General features: G+C 42.4%; 1 protein-coding gene and 1 non-coding gene across 8 annotated transcripts in view; both read left to right on the plus strand.

Moving 5' to 3' along the window:
* The window catches only part of RIPOR2 (RHO family interacting cell polarization regulator 2), a 211,576-nt gene that overhangs the window by 128,927 nt on the left and 55,259 nt on the right, over positions 1–27,390 (plus strand). The window contains exon 2 of one of the 7 annotated variants that reach the window (XM_024983687.2): positions 97–184. The gene's annotated coding sequence lies outside the window, so the exon portion shown is untranslated. 7 annotated transcript variants of the gene reach the window in all.
* Positions 17,923–18,029, plus strand: LOC112443886 (U6 spliceosomal RNA). The gene has a single exon (XR_003032294.1). It is a non-coding gene; the product is annotated as a U6 spliceosomal RNA (small nuclear RNA).

Here is a 27,390-nt window from a genome sequence, read left to right on the forward strand (position 1 = left end):
GGTGCAAGTTTCTGTGGCGTGGGAGATGGTCTAGGAAAAAGAAGTATCTGCACCTCTGTTACCGCGAGACCGTAACCTCCTGTCCCCCTCCCCCAGGATGGTGGGGAGCGCATAAAGAGCCTCAGTCTAGGAGAAGGTAGCTGCTGTTGGAAATGAGACCAGCGGAAGCCATCCAGATGTTAAGGTGGGAGAAGCGTTGGGCCGTTCGCTCGTGCGAAGTGACAGCTCCCGCGGGAGCAAGAGAGCAAGTGGAAAACCGAGATAACTGGACGGATTTTTATCGGGGGGGAGGGGCGGGGTGGTGCGGAGGGGATGTTGGCAGCGTAGAGGGTCCTTATCCTGAAGATACCAACGTGTTGCTCGAGTGAGTGACAGAGAGGAAACGTCTAAGCCTGGGGGCCAGGGGAAACAACCATGATTGTCTTGGAAACCAGTCTGGATCTGTCTTTTCTCCTCCCTCCTCAATTGCTCTCCACTCTCCACTCACTGCCAAGTTCTAGGACTGTGACCAATCGTCCCCCACTCTTAAAGAGACTGTACTTGTGCTCTGTATGGGACTGGGCATCTCCTGAGCCTTTGCCCCTTTGTTATCTGACACGTGATCTGTTCTTCCTTTTTGTTTCCTGTCACGTTTACCTGGCTCTGAGTATGTTCCTCTAGTCCTAGCCACCCCCTAGTTTAGTATACTCATGCTCACTTACTTCCCCTCTTACTCTTGCTTCTCCAGCCTTTTTGGAACAGCCTCTGATTTTTCCCTCTCACCCCCACTGTCTGCCTCCTTTGTGTCTCCATCAGACTGTTATAGCTGCTGTTCCAAGCAGGGGATGTCAGCTGTGAACTCTTCAAGAATGAACATCATCAGGCTACTCTCCAGTGGTTAATTAGGAAGCAGCCAGTGGCTAACCTGATGTAGGAACAAATTGCAGGGGTATGTCTACTCAGGGGAAGAGCCACTAGAGGAAAAGGCCTCCCTGCTCTTCCCCACTCCTCCTAGCCCAGCCCTTGGGGTCAGCCTCTTGTGCCTAGCTCCCCCTGCCACAGAGATGCTGCCAAATCCTGGCTCTTCCCCAGGAAGCTGATGCATTTGTCTGTCCAAAAATCTGCTGCATCCAAACATCTGAAAACCTGAAGAGTGGAGATCTGTTTAAGTTAAAATGTACTGCATATGTTGCTTTTCGAAAGGCCCCCCAATGGGTGCTGCTTCTCTCTTCCTCTGCCAGTCCAGTGTGAGATTTTGGTTTTGAATATTTTATCTTCAGTATAAATATAAAGAAATACCCAGCTAGAGTGAGGAAAAACTAAAAGCCTGCACTGGGGACTTGCCTTGCCTGGAATTCTGTGTACTCGAACACAAATGCTGGCAGTGGCTCTCTTCTTTCTGTTGAGTGCAAAATCGGATTATTTCCAGCAGAAAAGGGACACATACATCCCTCTTCAGGGGTGACCTGGAGAAGGAGATATTTATGTCTGTGGGTGTCACTTCAAAATTCTACTCTTTACTATTGAAGTCCATTGACTTGGGGCCCTTCTGATGACAGTCAGGTGTCCTACCCTAAGCCTGAGGTTGCTGGGTGGATACATCCCTAGTGTGGGAAAACCCCACAGCCCAGCTGTGATACCAACCATGTGCCCAGTTGTGACTATAACCAAGTCCCTTCTCTGCTGTATTTTGGGTTAATTCATGTATTATTGACTCACCCCTCAGCGTCAGGAGACTAAAACACAGACAGAGGCCGTTCTGGAGGGTGAACAGCGCAGCCTGCACTTTTCATATTAAATAGTAGAGTTGGGTGAACAACCATCCCTTGGGCTGAAGTGTTTGCAAACCAGTGTTTTATTTTACTGCTCAATGCATTCAGTGAGTTGGGGAAAAAAGATAAAAGGCTGTCTTGTTTCTGTTCTGAAAAGAAGTCAGAGGTCTAAACTCAGTTTCTTCCTTTTCTTGGGAGGAAGCGTGGTAGAAGTGAAAGTCTTGTTTTGTTTATACAGTGGGTTCTCGGGGCAGTGGCCGATATTTGACTTTCCACGTGGGCCTCCTCCGCCTCGGTGGCCATGGGCCGGGCCTCGTGCTTCTGAACGGCTCCTTTACCAAGGTTATTTTCATCTGCCAAGCCCAACTCCACGAGTTGGAGGAGATAGACGGCTTGTGTTTGTGGTCATTCAACCAGAAAAGAATACCAGCTGAAAACAGACAATGAAGCAAGGGAATCGGGGGTGGGGGTGGGGAGAGGAGGTACAGATAGGCCAGCAGCACATAATTGGTTCCCCAAAGGCAAACCTAGACCCGGGATGGCTCGGTGAAGCCGTTGTCATGTAAACACCCCATAGTGCGATTATTAGAAAGATCTGTTCAGAAAAGGAGAGCGATTATGATTATGCGCCTTTTTCTCTGGAGGAAACCCTCCTTGGCGTCATTCCCCTCCACTTTCGAAATCATATCCTTATAGACGGTTTCTCCGCACATTTTCCCCTGAAAATGAAAAGCTCCCCCATTGTGCACATGGAGGCCTTCCAGCCGATTCCACGAAACAAAAGCACTCAATGCACAGATCCTGAATGAATTAATACCGAAACACCCACACGTCCTCCTCCCTCTTCCTGTCTCCTCTCTGAGGCCACCAAGTTCCTCGCTGGGGGAATGGCCAAGGTTTGTTGTTATTGTTGAGGGGTGGTGGGTTGTGGGGTTTTTTTGGTTACAGTGTACTTATCCCACTTTAGTTGGAAGTATTCCCTAAAAATAATAGATGTTTTTCTCGAATGTGGCCAGTTACCTAGAAAAGATCGTTTTACACATGGCCCGATGCTGGGTGCCCTCCCTGGACACCACCGAGAAAAGAAACCACTGCGATTTATTTTCTCCCATCGTTTACATGACACTGATGAGCACTGCGTGGAGGAGATGAATGTTTTCACATGTCCATCACACTAATTAAAAAAGAAAATTAGATTTCTTTTCAACAGTGAAATCAAATGAGGTGCAGTGTTTCTGTGTTGTGTTTCATAAGCTCAAAATGAGCTCTCTGCCAGATGGAGGATGGCAGTGTCTTAGACAAAGGGAATGTTTTTCACACCATTTAGCGTTCAAATATAATAAAGTGATAAACAAATATAATAAGTATAATAAAGTGATGAATAATCATTTTTATTTCTGAGATGGGTTGGAAGTCCAAGTCCTAAATTACAGTGTTCTGTAATTTAAGGGAGCACTGGGATCTGGCCAGAATTAAATTTTTCATTCAATATAAAAGTGTAAGAGACTGATTGTACCTTCTAGGAAGTGCACAGTCTGGTAGAGAAGGAGGAGGAACCCAGCTGTGTTGGAGAGTGCTGTCCGTATGTCTTGGTTTGCCCTGCTTACCTCTGTTGTCTCAGCATAAGCATAAATGTTAATAGCACCCCTTTCACTCAGAAGGATTCTGGTTTGGTCACCCTAGAAAAGGGGCTATGGGAGGTCAGAGGAAGGCGAGGAAGGCTGTGACTGGAGTAGTCGGTGAGGATTTCATCCGTGTGCCTTTGGTAAGATTATAGCTAAATGGAAGAGAAAAGAGAAGACACTAGATAAGACTAGGAAGATTGTGAGCTCTCTGAGGGCACAGAGGGCCCATTTTGTTCATTCCTGGATCCTCAGGGCTTACATGCTGCCTAGCAAGTCATAGGCATCCAGTGTGAACTCACTGCCTGTGACCTAGATTTAAGATCAAGATGAAGGTAGAACAGTTCAGGACAGCAAAGCAGTGTGCCTGGCAAAGGTCAGATGGGCTCAATTATGAAATAAGGCTATTAATAATGGCAATGGTATTAAAACCAGGCTGGTGATGACCATCCCAAAAAACAACGTGTGTACAGAACAATGCCTTACAACTCTTTCTTGTGTAAGTCACTTGTCTTTGGGGTTTAATGCTGTGACTTTCACCTCTAGCACTGGAAATGATCTCTTTCTCCTCAAGCAAATTGTTCAGGAAGGAACTGAAGGAACAATGACTCCATTCACTTCAAACTTGTCCCCTTCTGTCCTTGTCTTCTAGGAGGACTTTTGGAAGAGAGGCAAGGGCGGGGTTAGGGAGAAGGTACCTTACAAATAACAAAAGCAACACAGATGAACACAAAGAGCACAGGGTTTTTCCTTCCCCTAGTAGGGGGAATAAATCCATAGTGACAGTTTCCTGGAGCAAGTATAAATTCCCGGGAGATTATTCCTGGGACAGCATTTATTTTACTTTTTGCTGTATATGAAGGCCTGAAGAGACTTGGTCTTGGCCTTAACTGTGACAGTCCACCTTCTAATTAATGTCCCCCCTGCTGAGATACATTGGTTCAAGGTCAATTACCCCAAATAAATATTCCAGGATAACTACCAGTAACCCTTGAATGGCAGTGCCATGCTTTTCTATTATAAAGTTACTTAGCAGCATTTTAGCCACTTTGAAATGAACCATATCTTCCAAAATTATAATACAGTTTATTTGTCTTGGTGATGGTTCACCATCAGAAATATGTGGAGCTTAGAAAAGAGAAAGATAGACATACACAGGGATGTAGCACTGAGAACGTGCATCGGGGTTCTGTTGCAGACAATAGAATCCTCTCAGCAGAAGAATATAAAATAAAATGACTTACAAAATTGTTGGGTCAGGAAGGCCAGGGAAACACACTGTACGTCAAGCCTTCTGGAACAACTTTGAAAGTCGTGTTGTAATGGTGTCACTGCCTGGTCAATAATGAAGACACTGCCTGATGATTTAGGAAGCTGCTCTCTCCAGAAGGAAGCCGTCACTGCCACGGTCAGGAAACAGCCGACAGGAAGCCAACACAGAAAAACCAGGTAGTCCGTGAAGGTGATTGCCAGTGGTGACAACAGAAGAGGTGGAAGTACAGCATACTGCTGCTGCTGCTGCTAAGTCGCTTCAGTCATGTCCGACTCTGTGCAACCCCATAGACGGCAGCCCACCAGGCTCCCCTGTCCCTGGGATTCTCCAGGCAAGGACACTGGAGTGGGTGGAAGTACAGCACAGTAGGCAAAATAATGTGCCGCCCCCTCAAAGATGCCCATGGCCTAATCCCCCCAAACCTGTGAATGATGTTACCGTACATGACAAAAGGACCTTTGGAAAGATGCTAAAGTCAAGCTCCTTGGGATTATCCTGGATGCTCCACCTGGGCCCAGGCTAATCTCAGCAGCCCTTAAAAGCTGTGGTCATGTGACTATGGAAGACGGCCCAGAGAGATACAGCATTGCTGGCATGCTTGAAAGTGGAGCAAGAAGCCCCAGGAGAAGAAATGTGGGTGGCTTCTAGAAGCTAGAAAAGCCAGGGAACTGGGTTCTTCCCCCGAGTCTTAAGAAGGGAACACACCTGCGCTAACACCTTGATTTTAGCCCCATGAGACCCATTTCAGACTTCTGACCTCCTGAACTGTAAGATAATAATTGTGCGTCACCTTATGCCACTGAATTTGTAGTAATTCATTACATTAGCCATAGGAAGCTTAATACCACAGCCTCCCCTTCAAATCTTGTGGCAAGCACACGGGTGGAGGCACCCTGTATTGTGCAGAATCTGAGCTACAGGGGATTCTGGGAAATGTAGTTTTCTGCTTCCAGGCTTCATTACTGGAAGTCATCAAGATGGGGCTTGATATGACATCCAGTGCCAATCACAGATAGCCATTGCAGCTGCCATGAGAAGGCATGGGGAGCCTGGCGAGCTACAGTGTATATGCACTGCGCCCTGAGGGACGGAGGCATGTGGACATGGCAGAACAGAATTGGATGCCTGAGATATTTAGGAAGTTTAACAAGTGTTATTAAGTCATTAAGGCACAAGGGGGAGAGGAGGAGAAGGCCTCAGAATAGTTGACTTTTTTACTGAACTAGAAGTTACTAACTGATCTGTTAGCTATTGCTGGCAAGGTGGTACTAAGGAGAGATTATACATAAGTATCAGTATCAAGGATAATTACTAACATATAGACAGTCCATATGTATTTTCAAACTGTATTTTCCAAAGATGGCCTCAACAGTATCTCCCACCCTATAAGGCCCTTCCTACAGAGTGACTTTGGTACTCTTGCCATTGAGAAATGAGGTTTTTGTCCCCCCGCCGCCCCCCGCCCCATCTCTCTTGACTCATAGAGAATTGACTTCCAAGGCTAGATTACAAAAGATTACTCAGCTTCTTACTAGTTCTTGAAGCTATCAGCCACCATGTAAGCTATCTGATGATCCTGGGGCTGCCATGCTGTGAGGAAGCCCAAACTAACTGACCACAGGGAAAGGCCTGGGACCACAGGAAGAAAGAGAGATGCCTGGGCCAGCCCCCAGCTTCTCTGGTCCCTACTACTCTGTGTCCAGCCACCATCTGACTGCAGCAGAGCCCTTTCTAGCTCCTGACTCACTCTTGTTCTAGTCCATACTATCAGATGCAGAAATAAGGTCAATTAAAACCACAATTTTTTGCTATTCCTATCACATTTCTTCACTGTGAGGTAAATAGCATGACAGTTGTCAGTAGTAGAATAACCAGATCTAAAGCCTACCTTTCCTCTTGTTGAATATTGGCCAGAGAAACTCATTCTTAAAATAGATATTAGAAGCGAACAGAGGTTGGTTTGTTGGTTGCGGATTTAGGAAAAGGGGAATTGGTAGCCTTGAGACAGAATTTCATACTGGCTAATTCAACAGGTGAATAAGCAAGACTCCCAGTAACTTCTTTTGAAAGTAGAGTTGTCTCAGTGTGTCCAGTAGAAGTACTGCAAGTCTTTAGGGAGTGTTGTCAAATAGGGACCCACTTAGGAGATGGAGAAAGGAGATGAAACATAGCTGGACAAACCCATGATCAAATACAGCTAGCCAACCTGGCAAGCCCTTCCTCACCAGCCAGGCTGACTGCTCTTTTCACTTCTTTTTTCTACATGCCTCCTTCCTTGATACCTAAAGTTTACTTCTGAGGTTCAAGGTGTCCCCTGGAAATAGTACATAATATTAATAATGCATTAGTTTAAATAGCACCTTCTATTCCTGTGGGGTTTTGCAGTTCTCAACAACTTCCAGCACACCCATTGTCCTTTTAAACCAGAGAACCCCACGATGTCGGCGGGACTAACATTAATGTCCCTGGTTTCACCAGTTAGGAAACAAAAGGATTAACTGGCTTGTGCAAAATCACAGTGCTAGTATATCTAAGAGGCTGGGTTAGCGCCTAGCCTTTCTCACTCTCATTTGGGGTCTGCCATTCCAGAATATCCATTCCATTTGCCTCGGTAGCAAAATCAATGTTAAGCTGGAGAGAGGGAGGGATGATTTGTTCTGCCTGCCCACACCTTCAAGCACCAAAATATGGCCTGCTTGAAGCCTAATTCATTGAGAGCCTGAAGCACAACTATTTCTCTTCTTACCTGACTAATGCTGTCAGTTTGTTACCATATTTTGCAAGTGGAAACCTGCCCCGATAATGACACAAGAAAGGTCAGGAACTGCTCCCTTTGCAGGCTCCCATGACATCCCTAAAAAAGCTTGCCCTTTGAATTTTGTCAAATAGTCTTCGGGCTAAAATAGGACAGAAATGACATGGGCTGTTACTCTTTAAAGAGTTATTTCTTATTATTTTTTTTAGATCCTCAAAGTGTGTTTCTTCACATTAAGATATTTTCCAGGTGTAATTTGTTTTGGCTCTGAATGTTACAAAATGGCTATTTCGCCACTAATGGAAGAAAACAGCCAGAGCCAGAAGAGGCTGAGGGGCTGCGTTAGCTCAGGGAGCTTTCATGTATGTGAATATACGATGATCAAGCTAGAGATACTGAAACAGTATTGAGAGAATGTGTAGTCTTAATTTAAGGAATGAGTATCTCTCCTTTGCAGTCCAGCTGGGGGGGAAATAGATGCAGGTAGATCGTGCCCTTGGGGCCTGCCAGGTGGCTCAGTGGTAAAGACTCTAGGAGATACAGGAGATGTTGGTTCGATCCCTGGGTCAGGAAGATCCCCTGGAGTAGGAAATAGCAACTCACTTCAGTATTCTTGCCTGGAAAATTCCATGGACAGAGGAGTCTGGTGGGCTCTAGTTCCTGAGTGACGGAGCACACAGCACACAGATCTTGCATGTAGATTCTCTTTTCTCTTTGAGTAAATTATGCAATGCTGAATGTAGACACAGGGGAGTCTGAAGTCTTTGTAATTTAAAAAATAACACCCCCCCCAAAAAAAAAGCCCAATTTCTGAATTATAGATGTGTTTACTTGTATCTCATATTGGATGTTGACATAAAGCCCCTCTTCCATAGTGAAGCATTGAATCTAAATTAAAATGTTTTGTGTGATATTAATAATAGCTATCATTTAATAGCATTTCCAATATGCCAGGCACATGCAGTCATTACCTAAATTCTCACAATGACCCCAATGTAAAATTATCATCTGTATTATAGATGAGAGAACTGACAATGGTAAAGGCAGAGTTCAGTTTTAAATCCAGATAGCCTGGTATCACGGAGAAGGCAATGGCACCCCACTCCAGCACTCTTGCCTGGAAAATCCCATGGACAGAGAAGCCTGGTGGGCTGCAGTCCATGGGGTCGCAAAGACTCGGACACGACTGCGCAACTTCCCTTTCACTTTTCACTGCATTGGAGAAGGAAATGGCAACCCACTCCAGTGTTCTTGCCTGGAGAATCCCAGGGATGGGGGAGCCTGGTGGGCTGCCGTCTATGGGGTCGCATAGAGTCGGACACAACTGAAGCGACTTAGCAGCAGGAGCAGGAGCAGCAGCAGCCTGGTATCAAATCTGGATTGTAGCTGTGGATGTAAATATACAAAAACCCCAAATTCAGAGTTCCTATGACTGCCAGTTAGTAGCATGTTCCGTAAGCCTGAGTTCTCCCATAGCACTAAGCTGGCTTGTGGTTCCCAGATCACTTGGCTTAGTCATTCAGTACTCAGATAGTTCACGTAGTTTTCAGGTTGAGATTCTTAGTTGATATCAAGGCATTAATGAGACATCTCAGGATTCTATTGTAATCACCGAGAAGTTTTCCCATATTATCCAGCAAAAGATTCATCAGTCCAGCTAAGTATGCATTGTGCCTGCACTGAGAAGTACCTGATCATGAGGAAACAGACATTTTTCTACTGGGTAAACGATCCATTCTGATAAATGACAGTGTCAGTGATAAGCCTTCCCCCTCCCCGTTATCAACTTTGTCCCGTACAATGCCTCAGAGATCTGAAAATCCCACAAAAGGGGAGGGAAATGGAGAAAAAGCAATTTTGTTGTTTTGTCGCTAACTCATGTCCGAATCTTTGTGACCTCATGGACTGTAGCCCACCAGGCTCCTTTGTCCATGGAATTTTCCAGGCAAGAATACTGGAGTGGCTTGTCATTTCCTTCTTCAGGGGATCTTCCCGTCCCAGGGATTGAACCCACGTCTCCTTCTTGGCAGGTGGATTCTTTACCACCGAGCCACCTGGGAAGCCCAACTTGAGAGAAAAAAGGAGTCATTCCTTCTCTTTTAGAAGGACCATTGTCTAATCCATACCCACATGTAAAGTGTCTCTTGATCAATTTTGTCTCAATTACTGAATGTAGGAAAACAAGATCATTGTTAATTCATGCAGTTTAATTTATGCATAGGAGAATTATGCAGGGTAATTACCTGCAGTTGAAGGAAATGAATGGTGTCAGATCTGGTTAATCCGTGCATGTTTCACCCTTCTATCCCTCTGTTCTCAGAGAAGACTTAAAGTGGTAACCAGTGTGTGATATGAAAAATTGCATTGGTTTGTTAAACAGAAGTATTTTTTGCCTTTGATTTGCATCACAAATAGAGTTCTCAGATTTGGACTGACTACATTTGAATATAATTTTCAGAACAAAAGCTTTGATTCACTGTCTTAACTCCTGTATAATCTTTTCCAGAAGTGCCCATTTTTTAAATCAGTGCAAGAGAAATTATCTTCATGCACCCTGTGTTAGCCTGAGTAAAATTTCCTTCGTGGGAATAATTCACTGGGAATGATGATTATTTTGTTTATCAAGAGTTATAGGGGATTTATAATAATGATTGCTAGTTTCCACATTGTTCAGAACCTCTGAGATCTAGTGTCTTCCAAAAACTAAAACTGAAACAAGCAGCTGGAACAAATTATGGGACAGTGAGTGGACAGAGATGGAAATATGCTCATGACTTTTGCCAAGCAATAGGTTAAAGCAAGCAAGAGCTGTTAAAGCCTCTTTGAATTCATCTATGGTAATTGGGAGAAAAATAAGGTTTAGTTTTTGTTGATGTTGTTCAGTCATTAAGTCATGTCCGACTCTTTGCGACCCCATGGACTGCAGCACACCAGGCTCCCCTGTCCTCTACTATCTCCCAGAGTTTGCTCAAATTCATGTCCATTGAGTCAGTGATGCCATCTAACCATCTGACCCTCTGCCGCCCCCTTCGCCACTTGCCTTCAACCTTCCCCAGCATCAGGGTCTTTTCCAGTGAATCGGTTCTTCACATCAGGTGGCCAAAGTCCTGGAGCTTCAACTCAACATCGGTCCTTCCAGTGAACAGTCAGGACTGATCTCCTGTAGGATTGACTAGTTTGATCTCCTTGCAGTCCAAGGGACTCTCAAGAGTCTTCTCCAGCACCACAATTCGAAAGCATCAGTTCTTCAGTGCTCAGCCTTTTTTATGGTCCAGCTCTTACATCCATACATGATTGCTGGAAAAATCATAGCTTTGACTAGATTTGGTTAAAGTTTATTAAAAAAAAATTATTCTTTGTAACTTTTCAAAAACTTGAGACAGGTTATAATATCATACAATTAAAAAGAGAATAAATATCAAAAGGAGGAACTCAGAAAAATCAATATCTTAACTTTAAAGAATGAATGTTTATGCTATGATTGAGCAGCAAGTTTTGCTCTGAACTTCCCTGTAGCCAGACCAAAACAAGTATATACTAGGTTATCACTAAAGTTACTACTATCAGAAAGATGGACTTGGAGCAATTCCTTGAGGGGCAGATTACCCCAGCAATGAATTGTAAAAGAAACGTCTTATGTGGGCTTAGACGAGGTGAAATTGAGCTCGTTAAACCAGAGCGCTGCAGTGAAGTTCAGAAGTCAACACTGCACGTTGACCTTCACTCTTATTCTCTAACCCCTCCATCACATTCTCCTAAAGATCCAAAAGGAACAATCAAAGTAAACTCCATGAAGAGAAAAAGAAATATGTGTTTTTGGCCTACAGTTGTTATGTTTGGGGGGACAAAAAAGATTCAACTTTTCTTCGGTCAAGTTACATGCTGCGATCAGATTTTTGTCTTCAGACAAGGTTAACAGAAGGTTGAGGATGACTGCTGCCTTCCCCACACGCCCTCACAGGGGAGCCCAGCTGAGACAATTGAGTTGCAACTCAATTGCAACTCAATATCGTTGAGTTGCAACGATAATCTTATTACAGCACCAGATTTCAGCAATTGAGATCTTGGGTTTTAGCAAGACCAACTCTATTAGCAAAATGAAGCAGAGCATAAAAACATGAAACTTTCACTGTTTAGGTGAGGCCATGTCTTTTTATCCTTGACCTTGATGATAATGATGACGGTGATGATGGTGGTGGTCGTGGTGGTAGTAGCAGACATCCGTTTTACTGAGTACGTACTCTGTGCGTTATACTTTACAGGCTTGATTTCCCTTAATTATCACCATAACTTAATGATGTAAGTGTTTAGAGACGAGGAAACCGAGCAGAGGTCGTTGTTCCAAAGAGGATATTCACACCAACTGTGTGACTGCAGACTGATGGTCTAGCCACACACCGTAAACTTGAGGTGTCTGTATGTGAACGTATGTGTTTGAGCTTCTGGATCCTGCTGCTTCGTTGTTCTTACTTGCTGCTTGTCTCTGTTGCTTACAAACACACTGACTGCAACAATCTCTAAGATTCTGTCTCTTTTAATTAGAGCTATGATGGCATGACATTGTCTCTGAGTTGACTCTCAGGAAATATGTAACCTACATATACATGTGTTAAGTTTAAGTGTACTCTCATTTACTAAGACTAATGCTCCCACCTGAACCATTTTCCTTGACTCGGAAAGTCCTAACAGAAACATAAGTGATAAATCTGATACTGCCCTTCCCTGCTGAGAACATTAATTGTGACACACAGCATGGTCTGAAATCCAGCTCTGGAAGGCAGCAGAAGGGTAGGGGGTGCAATGACTGGCTGTGTCCAGCCACCTGTCCACGCAGTTGCCCCCCTTTTCTCTTCACCCTCATACCCCAGGCTGAACAGTTGGAGGGCATCTGCTCTTGGGGCTGAAACACCCGCACGGCCGACTCGGAAACAGTAAACCCATACTGCCGAATGATATATTTTTGGTGCAGAGAAAAATTTTGTCCCTCCTAGGGATCAAAATACATTCTTACATGAATGCATGTCATTTTTTTAAAAAGACATTGCCCAGGTCACATTCCAAATTCTGCCCATCCCATTGGATTGTACTCAACACCCACATTTAACGTTCTCTGTACTTTCAATTGCAAAGTCTTGAGATGAGGTTTGAGAAACACAATGTGAATGACATCCTTCAGAAGAGAAAAATGTTCAGAGCAGCTGGTTGTCTGGAGGGCGTCCACTGAAAAGCTCGCAAATCATACTATAGAAAAACAACTCTTACAGATGCCTGCTTGGTGGTAAAGTATCCTAGGATCTTGTGCTGTATTTAATACCAACTGCATTTTTTTATTTCGGGGGAATCAACTTTTTTTTCACCACCTCTGCAGATATTATGTAGTCTCTAATTGAAGCCTAGCTCAGCTAATTCCACTTTTAAGAGACTTGGGAATGTACAGTACTTATAAATGAGCTCCTAGGTAAAGTATAAAACTCATGAAATCAGCCTCCCAGTTTTCTCTGGGCGATGCACAGGATGTCATCATCTAGACCTCATTAAACTGGAGACAACTTGGTAATACATCCTCATCACGGTAACAATCAGAATAGCACCTGCTCTTCACTGTTCTAAGCACTTGAATTCATTAGCGTATTTAATTTTCACAGCAAACTGGGAGTTTGTTTCTTTTCCCACTTTTACAGATGAGGTAATTATGGTCTGGAGAGGTCAGGCAACTCATCAAGGCTGCACAGTGTAAAGTGTTTCTGCCAGGCAGGCTGAATTCTTTGGTCTCCACGCCCTGACACGGAAGGCCTATATTTTGGCCTCACAATTGGGAAACAGAAGGTTAGATGACCATAAGTTCCAGTCCTGATAGGGAGTTACTTTTGAGTCTTCACACAGTGGACAGTTTTTCTTTTAAACCCTAGGATACCCAAAGCCATTCCTTTTTTGCCATTAGAGAAGTGATGCAGTTTTGTCCTGTGTTTCTGGTGAAGATTGGCAATGCCTTTTCCAAATATTTTTTTGTATCGGAGTTGGAATCAAGCAACTAAAGAACATGAATAACTCCATTTTTTGTGCATTGAAAGAATAGGAGGTAGATGTGATCAAGATTATGGCATACGGTGTGGAGAGAAAAAAAATGAAACCCTGGGAAGATTTTATGTATCTCTGGCAAGGCTCTACCCAAATCAATTAAATTAAAACCACTGGGGATGAGGCTCAGACAATCACATTATTAAAAAGCTCTCCAGGTAATTCTAATATGCAGCCAGGTTTGAGACTCTCTAAACTGTATTATGCTCTTTCTAGAGGTTATTGATAGTTATATCCATAGGAAGGTGCAGAGGCCAAAATATAGGTTAAATATTTATTTAATGTGGTAAATGTCTTCAAATAAGCCCAGTAACTCAGTTTCTAACAGTGAACATGGCTTTCTGGATTTAGTCATGAATTTGTTACTCCTGAATAGCAAGGATTACCCACTTGTATTTGTTGACTCTAAAATGCTGTTATTATTGTTATACTGTGTCATAATGAGCATCTCATTGTGGCAAATGGTTGAGTGAGTGAATTCATGAGTGCTCAGCCACTCAGTTGTGTCTGACTCTTTATGACCCCCTGGACTGTAGCCCGCAGGGCTTCTCTGTCTGTAAAATTTTCCAGGCAAGAATACTGGAGTGGGTTGCCATGCCCTCCTCCAGGAGATCCTCCCAATCCAGGGACTGCACCTCAGTATCCTGCATCTCCTGCATTGGCAGGTAGGTTCTTTACCCACTGAGCCACCTAAGAAGCTCATGGGGAATGGTTATGGAATAAGAAAATAAAAGATAAGAGTAACAGTGAAACAAAGGTCAATTGTTCTCGAACCCTCTGAGCACCTGATCATCAGTGCTAGTTAATGATGTCTGTGAGGTCACAGGGTGTTCTGAGTACTGGTGACCCTTCTCTCCAAGTTGATGGAAAGTCGTATTAAGAAACAGGCAAAAAAGGGAATTCCCTGGTGGTCTGGTGGTTAGGACTCCAAGCTTTCATTGCTGAGGGCTGGGGAACTAAAATCCTGCAAGCCTCATGTCATGGCCAAATTTAAAGAATAAGAAGGCAAAGAAAACTGGAGGAGAAATTCTGCTTTCTCAGCTAAAGGAAAGTAGAGATGGGTAGAAACTCTGATTCTAGATCCAGTTCTGCCAACAGTCTTGTTAGTACAGTTGTCTACAGATGAGTCTCCTTACCTATGCAGTGGGAATCATGACAGTTGCCCTACCTTATTTACATGGCTGTTGTCAGAGTATAGATGTCAGAGCATTTGGAAAGGACCAATCTGCGGATTTGAAATGTTATTATGAATCTCCTCACTAGATGATAGTAGAGATTCAGATAGCTGTGTGGCCACCAAAAGATGCACCATTCTCTTTATTTTTATTCCCCAAAGGGTCACCTGTTCTAAGTTCTTTTAACTTTGGCATCAGTACTAAATTCTTTAGAAGCCCTATATGGTGGAGAAAGTGAAAGTGTGAGTCGCTTAGTCATGTCCGACTCTTTGTGACCCATGGACTGTAGCCAACCAGGCTCCTCTGTCAGTGGAATCCTCTAGGCATGAATACTGGAGTTGTTTGCCACTCCCTTCTCCTGGGGATCTTCCTGATCCAGGGATCAAACCTGGGTCTCCTGCATTGCAGGCAGATTCTTTACCATCTGAGCTACTATATCTACCTCTATGGTGGAGAAGGCCTCTGTCAGTTGACTGGAAAACTGAACTTCCCTACACAGAGATTATTTCATCTTTTCAATTTTGCATGACGAATGCTCCCAGGCTCAGCGCTGCCAGTTTGCTCAGAGCCTGCACTTGTTCCTCAAGTCCTGACACCTGAGACCCCCTGTGGCCCTGTCCATGGTGAAAGCCTTGGACTATTCCCACATGCTTATCCCGACCAGGCAGAGGACAGAGGCGAAATCTGAGGCCCCCGTGACCCCACAGCTCTGTTCCCTGTTGACCTGCTCCATGGCCAAGAGAGGTGGTCCCAGTTTGGGGTTTCTGTGTTTACACAGATGTTGGGCCGGGAGGAGTGGAAAGTTAGGTGGGTCTGGAACTTATTAAAGCCAGTTAATTTGACCTCCAGTGTGGTCAAATTATAGGCTTCTTGTTTGCTTTGAAGTGGGATTGGGTCGACCCACCAAGCAAACATGCTAAACCAAATCTCCTTCTCCTTCTAGAGAAAATAGACAAATTTCCCTTCTCTCTGACTTCCCCTTTATCTGCCCTGAGATTCAAGGAGGACAGAGATCATCATGTATTGCATTCATGCTACATCCCCCATTCCTACATTCCCTGTGTTCTGAAGTGTTCCATAAAGGGGCTAAAGGCTAAGAAGTAGTTTCTGACACGATACTTGACTGCTTCATGCTAGATGTGGGCCGTGACACCCATTCACTATTCAGGATTGCTTTCCTGTATCAGCGCTGGAACAGTAGACACATTAAAATGTTCAAATATGCACATAAATAAAGCAAATGGAATAACATATTCCTGAAAACCCATCACCCAGTGCAATGATTGTCAAGAATTTTCCACACTTGCTTCATCTATCCCTCTTGTTATTGTTGTTAAAACATCTTAAAGCAAATCTAAACCATATGTCATTTCACTCCTACAAACTTCCGTGGGCATCTCAAAAGTATAGACATATTTCTGCATGATCCTAATTCCATTTCACACCTAACAAAATGAACAATATTTCCTTAGTATGATCTGAAGTCTAATCCATGTTAAAATGTCCCAAGTATCTCAAAAATGACTTTTTTCAGTAGGTTTGTCATGACAATCAAGACAAAGTCTACACGTTGCATCTAGATGTATAAGGAGGAGAAGGACAAGATACTCAACCAAAAAGTCATTTTAATGCTTAAAGTAACATTTGGTTGCAAAGAAAGAACAAATGCTTATGGACCGCACACTGGACCCATCAACATATGGCAGACTCCCAACAGTATATCTCTTGAGTCTTGTCCTTTCTCCTCCTTTTTTCCCATGAATAAATGATTTGCTCAGCAGGGAGTCTGAAGCCCTGTGAAGATCTTAACCTACTTTATTTCTCCCAGACTGGCCAGAGGGACAGGGTGCATGGAGACAGTGGGTAGGACCCAAGAAAATGAATGAAAACCATTTTCTTGCTAGTGAACTAGAGACAAAATTTAAAACCCAGAGCCAAGAGAAGACCAAGCATTTCATAATGAGATTTGAGTCCCAGAAAATAAAAAATAGCCCTTGGAACAACTTTAATGTGACCAGAGGATGGAGTAAATTCGGAGGGAAGGGCCTAGAATAGGGTTGAAACTGGTGAGTCAGGTGATGGAACTGGTGAGTCAGGTGATGGAATGGTGTGGTGGGGGAGACAGGTTGTCTTGGGGAAGTCTTCCAGCTCCTCTTTTTCCTGCTTTTGAAAAAGGAATCTGACTCCCCTCTAGGTGGATTGGCTAAGGACATGAATGGGCAAAGAATTACAGACAGCTAAGAGTGGAGATTAATTTGCTAGCTGACTGGGAGCATCGTGTGATTTTTTGGAGTTATGTGAACCTCTGTGAGGGGAGGTATCCTGACAGTGCCTTTGGGTTCAGAATCCAAGTAATACGGCATTTCACATGTGTACAAATAGGCCTGTAATGTATTCTTTTGTCTTTGTTGTTGGGAGTCTGCCATATGTTGATGGGTCCAGTGTGGGATCCATAAGCATTTGTTCTTTCTTTGCAACTAAATTGTACTTTAAGGATTAAATGGACTTTTTGCTTCATTCCTGTTTTTACAGCTTCAAATCCTCTGGTTGGAGCAAAGAACAGTAAGAAATTATTTTACCCTCTTATGTATCATAAAAAGGAACATAATTCTGCTTTGTTGATAATCTAGGCATTTGCACATAGCTATACCTAACTGCTTTGCATTCTGGTTATAAATTATTTGGTTTTGGCAACCAAAATAACCCAGCAGATGTTGTTCATATGACCACCTTCTTGGTATGCAGGAGCAAGGACCAGTAATGAACCCACTACTCCCTTTATAGCGGTTTAATTTGCTAAAATTACCATGCAGAGAACATGTGTGCGGGCCTCTGGGAAACCACGCAGCTTTGAAACTGCTGGCATATGATGGCACTTTCAGACACAGCCTTATTCTAGTTGAACCACAGAGTAACTCTCTGACACTGGTTTCTTCTGAAATGTTATCATTTGCATCCTCCTTTTTTCACCTCTGCTTTGTTCAGTAATAATTCACATGACTTCAGACAGAACGCCACAGGTTTAGGGAGACCAAGGTCACATTATCAGAAAAAATTTACTCCAAGGCAGGGAGAATTAACAGAAGACACAAAATTCTCCCTATTAGTATCGGGTTGGCCAAAAAATTTCTTCAGGTTTTTCCATAAGATCTTAGGGAACAACTTTTTTGCCAACCCAACACATAATAATCGGAAAGTGCCAACATTCAACTGGCTCATTTCCTTGGTAAAAACATCTTTTTCTTTGTATGTTGCTTTTAAAAAAATGGTGCTCACTTCAGCAGCACATATACTAAAATTGGAACAAGAGTGAGAAGATTAGCACGGCCTCTGTGCAAGGATCACGTGCAACATTGTGAAGCATTCTGTGCTTTTCTATTACATGTAAATTAGATAAGCAATAAGGACTTGCTGTACAACACAGGGGACTATTTTCACTTATCCTGTAATAACCTATAATGGATAACAATCTGAAAAAAAGAATATAACTGAATCACTTTGGTGTACATCTGAAACTAACACAATATTGTAAATCACCTGTGCGTCAATTTAAAAAATTAAAACATAAGGTTTAACAAACATTTCTCTGCTTTTACCAGACTGGAGTGCAGACACAACAGGTCATTGCTTCCTGTTACAGAAAGGTCATTGCTTCCTGTTTCATGCTAAACGCCACTCTCCCTTTATAGATTATTAATTTTCATAATAAGTCTGTTATGAGAACTTTTTCTATAGAGTTATAGTTATGTAAACGAATCACTCCAATAGCTAACAATAAGCTCTTGAAGTTGATCAGAACACACCATCACCTACAGACTTCTAAAAAATGCATGACGCAGGCTGTAATCAAGAGTATCAGAACAGAGACTGTGAATAATAATGCATATCTTCCCACGTAAATTCTTTCATCTTCCCTCCTCTGGATGAGCCCTCACTATTTTTTTACATAAAAAAGCCAAGTGAAGGAGCTTCAGGGGCCAAAGCTGAGAAGGTGTCCAGGTGTTATAACTGTGCATCTCAGCTCCTTCAAAACCCCTACGAGCTGCGCTTCATACCCTCGTGTATTATATTCAAGTCTATAATAAGATGCCTGAATGCTAAGCATTTGAAGTACTGCTTTTAAAAGTGTTGTCATAACAACAGAAATAAAATGACGAATGTAACTTGAGTTTGAAAAGACTGCCTTAGCTTTGAGTCCATTGCTTCACCTAAGCAAGGCTTAACTGTCACCTCCTTGTGCAAACGAAAGCTGTGATCCTATGGCATTACCATAATTGAGTTGAGGTCTTTAGCTGTAAGGTGGTTCAGTGGTAAAGAATCAACCTGCCAGTGCAGGAGACACAGCTTCAATCCCTGTGTCGGGAAGATCCCCTGGAGGAGGAAATAGCAACCAACTCCAGTATTCTTGTCTGCAGGAAACCTTGGACGGAGGAGCCTGGTGTGCTGCAATCCATGGGATCACAGAGTCAGACACTACTTAGCAACTAAGCATGCATGCCATTGCATAAAATTGTCAGTCAACCCTCCAATAATTCCACTTAATTGCTCTGATGGCCAGAAATAAATTAATTGATAAAAAAAATCTATTTGTTTGATTGTGTAGGCCATATCTAAAAAGCTTAAAGATAATTCATCTCCTTTCTCTGAGATGAGCTATATCATGTAGCTTAATTATAAGATTCAGTTCCATATTCTACCTGACTCTCATGCCCATGAACGAATGCATTTTGGACACACATGCTAGGCAAAGGAACCATGCATGGTGCATGCTGATGCTTCCCAGCACACTGTTGGGGACATTCTTCTAGAACCAAAGGGCTTTTTCTCTTTAAGATGGCCAAAGATGTAGCTCCATTCTAGTGAAAATAATAAAAACTATGAGCTTACCAAAAAATGGTGATTTAGAGGTTTCTCTGGTGGTTCAGTGACTAAGACTCCAAGCTTCCTCTGCAGGGGGTACAGATTCAATCCCTGGTCAAGGAAGTTCTGCATGCCAAAAAATAAATAATAAATAAAAAGTAAAATAAAGTACAAAAAATTGTAATTTCAAACTAAAAAATAAAGTACAAAAAAATTGTAATTTCAAACTTCTTGAGTCTTCCGTTTCTTAAGATAATCAGCTTAAATCAATCCACATGCAAAATAGACACATTCAGAGGTGGGAAATTTTGCTTCCCTATGCTCTAGTGGTGGACAAGTCATTACACATGTTCCCAAACTCATAGGCTGTATAAGACCAAGAGTGAATCCTAATGAAAATTACAGACTTTGGATGAGGGTGATGTGACAATGTAGGTTCATTGACTGTAGCAAATGTACCACTCTGGTGGAGGTTGAGAGTAGGGGAGACTGTGCATACATAGGGGCAGGGAGTATATAGGAAATTTCTGTACCTTCTGCTCAATTTTGCTCTGAGCCTAAAACTGCTTTAAAAATTAAAGCCAATTAAAAAAAAAAAAACTGTAAAAAATGACTTTACTTAATTTTAGTAAAGTCAAATAACAGTGAAAGATATTAGTACCATTTTGGTGTATTTTGAAGTAAAGAAGCAACAGTCACCATTAGCTAGAAATGAGTTGCCAAGCTCTAGGGGTAAACAGGCTACATGCAAGAAAAGCCTAGAGGAGCTGATAACACCAGGCACGGGGCCATTTCCTTCATACTGGAGCGTTGTTTTTGAATCTGATGATCAAATAATGAGGGTTTGTGGTGGGTGGATTTTTTTTCTCAGCAGGATCAGCCAAGCTGTCTATGAGGACAGTGTTTCCAAGAAATTTCCCCTTTTGATGTGCACGGTTTTTACTGTTTTGTGTGTGTGTGTGTTTTTTTTAATTAGTAAATTGACTTATTATTGCTGATAGCTTCAAGCTTCATTTAAGCACAAAATGTTTTTTCCTTTGAACCAGGAAACTTCTTGGTCCTGTTTTAATGTCTACTTTGCACCAAATGAGGGTTTCTGAGTGTTTTAGACTTTGCATTTTAAAATGAGTTATGACAACATTAGTCAAAATCCATTCAACCCCCCTTGACATTTAAGCAAGTTTTAGGTCCTGAATCATTTCTCTTCTAATTATCGTGAGGCCAGCTGCTTCTCTCTGCATTTATTTAATCCACTAGAATGGAAGAAGAGGGGTTTTCATTTTCCTCAGGCTGAAATGGTGTCAATTATATAGAAGTTCTTACAACTGACTGTTCCAGTGAGTAGACATGCAATTAACATTTCTTCTTTACTCTTCAGATGGTTCTGCATGATGCTGAAAATAGCTTCACGGTGCTCTGCTCTCATTGGTTTGAGGGGGGAATAAAAGAGAAAGAAAGAGAGGAGCAGTAATATCAAATTACTTTATTTCTATATATCTCTTTCGGTTTCCCTGGTGGCTCAGTCAGTAAAGAAACCGCCTGCAGTGCAGGAGACCCAGGTTCAATCCCTGAGTCAGAAAGATCCCCTGGAGAAGGGAATGGCAACCCACTCCAGTATTCTTGCCTGGAGAATTTCATGGGCAGAGGAGCCTGGCAGGCAACAGTCCATGGGGTTGCAAAGAGTTGGACACAACCAAGCGACTAACACTATCTCTTTACCTAAAAAGTATGTATGGTATTATAATTAGTGCATTCTATTTGATGGATAAAAGTCAGATATACCTTCTAAGGGCTCATTCTAGACATTGATAGTAGAAAATAAACCATTATTCCACACTAAGATTTTTACATATGTTATCTCATTTTCTCCTTGCAACAGCTTTGGTAACTTAGGTCTTATTATCCTCATTTTATTGACAAGAAAAATTGGAGCTCAGAGAGAACTTGAGTGAACCCTGGGTTACCTGGCTCCAGAGACAATGCTTTTCTATCCTACCCTGAGCGTCAAAGAAGTTGGTACAGATAGATGGTACCTATGCTCAAGAAGTTTGTAGCTTGTTAAAGGAGATGAAACATTCAGAGAAATAACTGTAAAACACCGAGTCCCTGAGTATGTTAATTCCCATCAATAATTGGAAGTTTTGTCAGAAATAGAGTCACTGATGTACAAAACAAACTTATGATTACCAAGGGGGAAAGAGGGGGAGGGATAAATTGGGAGATTAGAATTGACATATACACAGTACTATATATAAAATTATGACCAGCCTAGAAGCTAGACATAAAAGTAACGACCAACCTAGACAGCATATTAAAAAGCAGAGACATTCATTACTTTGCCAACAAAGGTCCATCTATTCAAGGCTATGGTTTTTTCAGTAGTCATGATGTATGGATGTAAGAGTTGGACTATGAAGAAAGCTGAGTGCCGAAGAATTGATGCTTTTGAACTGTGGTGTTGGAGAAGACTCTTGAGAGTCCTTTGGACTGCAAGGAGATCCAACCAGTCCATCCTAAAGGAGATCAGTCCTGAGTGTTCTTTGGAAGGACTGATGTTGAAGCTGAAACTCCAATACTTTGGCCACCTGATGTGAAGAGATGACTCATTTGAAAAGACCTTGATGCTGGGAAAGATTGAAGGCAGGAGGAGAAGGGGACAACAGAGGATGAGATGGTTGGATGGCATCACCAACTCAATGAACATAAGTTTGGGTAAACTCCAAGAGTTGGTGATGGACAGAGAGGCCTGGTGTGCTGTGGTCCATGGGATCACAAAGAGTCGGACACGACTGAGCGACTGAACTGAACTGATATATAAAATAGATAACTAATAAGAACCTACTGTATAGCACAGAAAACTGAACTCAATACTTTGAAATGACCTACATGGGAATAGAATCTAAAAAAGAGTGGATATATTACGTATATATGTATATGTATATATGTATAATTGAATCACTTTGCTACATACCTGAAATTACAACATTGTAAATCAACTATAAATCAATTCAACTACACTCCAATAAAAATTGAAAAAATCAGTTAAATAAACACCAAACTTTGAAAACAATAAATAAATAGATAAGATAGAAGTGCAACCAAATATACTGGAAATTTTGTGGTTCACACGGCAAGATTCCTCTGGTTGAGCTGGTTGATTTGCTCAGAAAATGCTTCAGGAAACAGTTGACTTTTGCATCAAATAGTAGTAATGGATCAAACCCACTGAATAAAATAAGAATCCATGAGTCCATCCCAACAGACCTGACAGCGAATAAAAACAAATAAAAGGATTCAAGAAAGCTCAAACAAATGTACAAAACAATGACTGAGTTCAAAGCATACCATTTTGCCACCATCATAATGATAATTGATTTGGGCAAAAATCATCAGTGGTTGCTAAAACTTCTAGGTTAAAGAAACAAGATATTTGCATAGCCTCAAAGTACCTCCTTACCAACCACTTACCAGTTACAAAGGCAAAAATAGAAACTTTCCAGGCATCCAACACCTTAACCAAGGGACCAAAGTTGACATCAAAGTTGTTCTATAAGTTTCTTCATCCATTCACATCACTTGTCTCAGTTAATCAGTGTAATATCTCATGCATGTATTTATCATTTGCTTAGTAAACAGAAGCTGACAACTGAGAAGCAAATATTAGCCCTTGCCTTGATTTATTTTAAGACAGAACACTACCAAAAAAAAAAGCCAATGACTTAAATATATCCACTTTTTTTTTTTTTAAGATTAGTCAACTGTTCTGTAATAGGTACCTTGCAACCATATAATACACGGACATCTATTTTTAGGATTCATCTTAAATAATCATTTAGCATAGCAGGCTATTCACATCTGGCCCACATGCCTCTTTCAGACAGCTGAATTATACTTTTGCTCTTGACCAATATGTGGGGGAGCATAAACAGGATGGCATTGTTAGGAGCGGGGAGTGGAGGAACACAACCCGGGCATGACAAAATGAGTCAGAAAGCACAGTGGGGCCAATGTGCTGCATCTTATGTGGCGCCTACAGGGAAAAGGATCAAAACATGAAAATATTCAGCTCACAGGTGGTTGCTTATTAATTGAGCTTTTCCTTTTCAGGTCCTGATTCCTTGGCATTTCCTCTTGCAGAAGGAATGATGACTTTTTCTGGAAACTGATAGAGATTTTCCAACAGCTTTATTGATGTAAAATTACGTACCATAAATTGAATTCATCTTAAGTATATAGTTTGAGTTTCAGGAAATGTATACAGTTGTCCAGCAATCATCACAGCAGTTTTTTGAACACTTTCACACACATACACCCATACAAAGTTGTCTCATGATCCTTTGCCTGTTCCCATCCCTGGCACCAAGCCAACGCTCAAGTTAATTGTAGAATTGTCTACTTATACCTGCATGTCATCCCAGCAACCTACCAGCTGACCTGCTGGCTGTTGCCTTATCACAGAAGATTAGTCTCAGTCTATGGTGGAGATGGTATAGCTTTGTAGCTATGCAACTATTGATTTCTAAGTTGACATTCTCCCCCCATGAGAAACGCTTCAATGAGAACTAAGAAATTCTTACTTTGTTCTGAAATCACAGATGTCTCTTATATTTTCTGTCAATAGTGGGGATCTTCCAGAATTACCTGTTTGTGTTGTATATTGGAGAATTCAGCTAAATGAAAAAGAAGGGAAACAGACCATAAAAACCTTACTCTTCCAGGGTGAAGAGAGTGATGTCCAGATGTTGTGTGACTGTTTTTTAAATTTCATAATGCTTGATGTCCTGCAACTCCAACATGTACAAATGCTAATCTGCTCCTTCCTTTCCAATAGGGAAGTCATTCTTGCAAGGATACACTTTGCCTTTGACCATATCTTAAAATCAAAAATAAAAGGCATCTATAATATAGACTGGGTGTTCCTTGGTGGCTCAGTGGCAAAGAATCTGCTTGCCAATGCAGGAGACACAGGTTCAACCCCTCAGTGGAGAAGATCTCCTGGAGAAGGAAATGACAACCCACTCCAGTATTCTTGCCTGGGAAATCCCATGGACAGAGGAGCTTGGCTAGATATTCTACAGTCCACGTAGTCACAAAGAGTTGGACACAACATAACGACTAAACAGCAGAAGCATAATGCAGACTGAATGGATCTCTTTTATCATCCAGAAGAGCACCTGGATTGTGGGTCAACCTAGTGTGTGTTAGTCACTCAGTCACGTCCAATTCTTTGCAACCCTGTGAATTATGGCCCACCAGGCTTCTCTGTCCATGGAATTCTCCAGTCAAGAGTACTGGAATGGGTGTCATTTCCTTCTCGAGGGGATCTTCCCAACCTAGGGATTGAACCCAGGTCTCCTGCACTGTAGGCAGATTCTTTACTGTCTGAGCCACAGGGAAGCTCCTAAGTACCTTCTTAAAGGTAGTTGAAGAGAAAAGCCAATTATAAACCATAAAACATAGTTCTAAAAAAAAGAGTATGATAGAAAAAGCAGCATACACAATTTAGTATGCACTATGCTCAAAATTATTGAGTTGAAGAAGATTGTGTGCACCAAAATTCTACTGGTGGTTGTCTTTGGGTGGATAGAAACTATATGGTTCTTTATTCCCCATCCCTGCCCTAACTTCTTTTTACTTCTCTGTATTATCCTAATGCAGCAGAGTGCTTTTATGCTTAGAAAAACTAAAAATAACCTAATGATTCCTGTTCCTTTCATGAGTCTCAGTATACTTAACTTTGATCAATAGTAACATTTCTTCTTGGAGAGGGAAATGGCAACCCACTCCAGTACTCTTGCCTGGAGAATCCCAGGGATGGGGGAGCCTGGTGGGCTGCCATCTACGGGGTCGCACAGAGTTGGACATGACTGAAGCAACTTAGCAGCAGCAGCAGCATTCCTTCTAGCTGACTGGTTGCTTTGTCCAATTATGGTTAATCAATGCTTCTAAAATGTCTACTGTGAACTCATTCATTTGGAGATTCGTGCCTGAGAGGTGATGAAAGGAGCTCACCCTGTCTTACCTAACCTTGAGGGTCCCCAAAAGGAATTGTTCACACCTGGGGAGAGAAGCTTGCTAACCCAGGCTAATCAAATTCACAAGAAAGTATAAACCAGAATACCAGTTTATAAAAATGTAAGGGGAAATGGAGCTGTCACCTGGACTGAACTTTGAAAGCATTTTTCTTCCATTTTTGCTGTTAATACTGGAAGCACTGTCAGGAGCTGCGTGTTAGGATCTGCTGCAGAGCCCTGCTCTGTGATGGATGCCCTTCATTGCCCGTCCTCCAAACAACTCTCCAAGGTTGACCTCTGTCATTCATTCATTTATTCGTAAGAATCAGGTTATCTTTGAGTTCTCCAGGGCACCGGCTAGTTCCCCCTCTGAACTGTGCTCATATTGGACCTTTTATTTTTGGTCCAAACAAGGCAAGAAATCTAGTGGGGTGAAGGGGGAACCTCTTGATCCCTTGATCTTTTTTATCTGCCCCACACCCACCCTCCCCAGACCCTGCCATCTCCAGACTCAGTGCTCTTCCCAAATTGCCTGGTGATGTGATAAGCTACCTTCTAATTTAAACAGACTAGGAACTTCAGGTCAGCTGGTGGCTCATCACACCCACCAAGGCCCAGTGTACTTGTATCACCGTGTCATATCAGAACACATGAAATCCTGTACTCATTTTATATCAAAAGACTCTGTTGTGTGTTCACTTGGATCTTAGCACTGCATAGCCAGGGAGAAGGCAGCAGTTTTCACTGTATGAAAAGAAGAGAGACAATTGTGGCTTTCTGGCTTCTGTGCTACGAGGCTCAGCTCAGATTGGTAGGGTTCATTCAACTCTTAGTCAAGGTGCTTGGGATTCCTCCAGAGTTGATGCTTCCCAGGGATTATGGGAATTGTGGGGCAGGGGTGGCCACATGGTGTAACAACCTGGGCCGCCTGGGACAAAGCAAAGTAAGGAACAAACCATAGCAGCTTCACTGTTTGCCAAAGGTTCGAGACCTTTCTAGGATTTAATGCACATAAATGAATGTTAGTTCTGCTGGCATTTTCAGAAAGGCCAGGTGAGAAGTCAGTAACTTGAGAACTAGAAACATGTCAAGTTTCTAGAGCTAGAAAGCTGGAAAGTTTCAAGTAGCAGCAGCCCAAGAAGAGTGTTATTTTACATAGAATTTCTTGCTTATTAGGCATGGTATTTGGTGAGTCTTAGCAATATGTACGGAGAAGGCAATGGCACTCCACTCCAGTACTCTTGCCTGGAAAATCCCATGGATGGAGGAGCCTGGTAGGCTGCAGTCCATGGGGTCGTGAAGAGTCGGACACAACTGAGTGACTTCACTTTCACTTTTCACTTTCATGCATTGGAGAAGGAAATGGGAACCCACTCCAGTGTTCTTGCCTGGAGAATGCCAGAGATGGCGGGGCCTGGTGGGCTGCTGTCTATGGGGTTGCACAGAGTCGGACATGACTGAAGCGACTTAGCAGCAGCAGCAGCAGCAATATGTACTGGGTATAGTGCTTCCTACCAGGAGTCCAATCCCATCTCTAGAAGTCCTTCAGATAAAAATAAAGAAGTTGGTCTGTAACTCAAAGCTCATCATGGGAACTTTATTGAGGAATCTGAATTATTAGGGTGTAATCAGAATTTATGAAACCTAATACCTTATTTCTCAGAAATCATATTTCTCCTTTGCAGGACTTACAGATATAAACAACTGTATAAACAGAGCTGTTACCCATCAAAGTTGTCTTATATGTTCTTGTATGTGAAATCTCTCTCCTCTCTAGTCCCGACTCTGCTGCTGCTAAGTCGCTTCAGTCGTGTCCAACTCTGTACGACCCCATAAACGGCAGCCCACCAGGCTTCCCCATC

The sequence above is a fragment of the Bos taurus genome, chromosome 23 (assembly GCF_002263795.3).
Source record: "Bos taurus isolate L1 Dominette 01449 registration number 42190680 breed Hereford chromosome 23, ARS-UCD2.0, whole genome shotgun sequence".
In the NCBI taxonomy this organism is placed as follows: Eukaryota; Metazoa; Chordata; class Mammalia; order Artiodactyla; family Bovidae; genus Bos; species Bos taurus.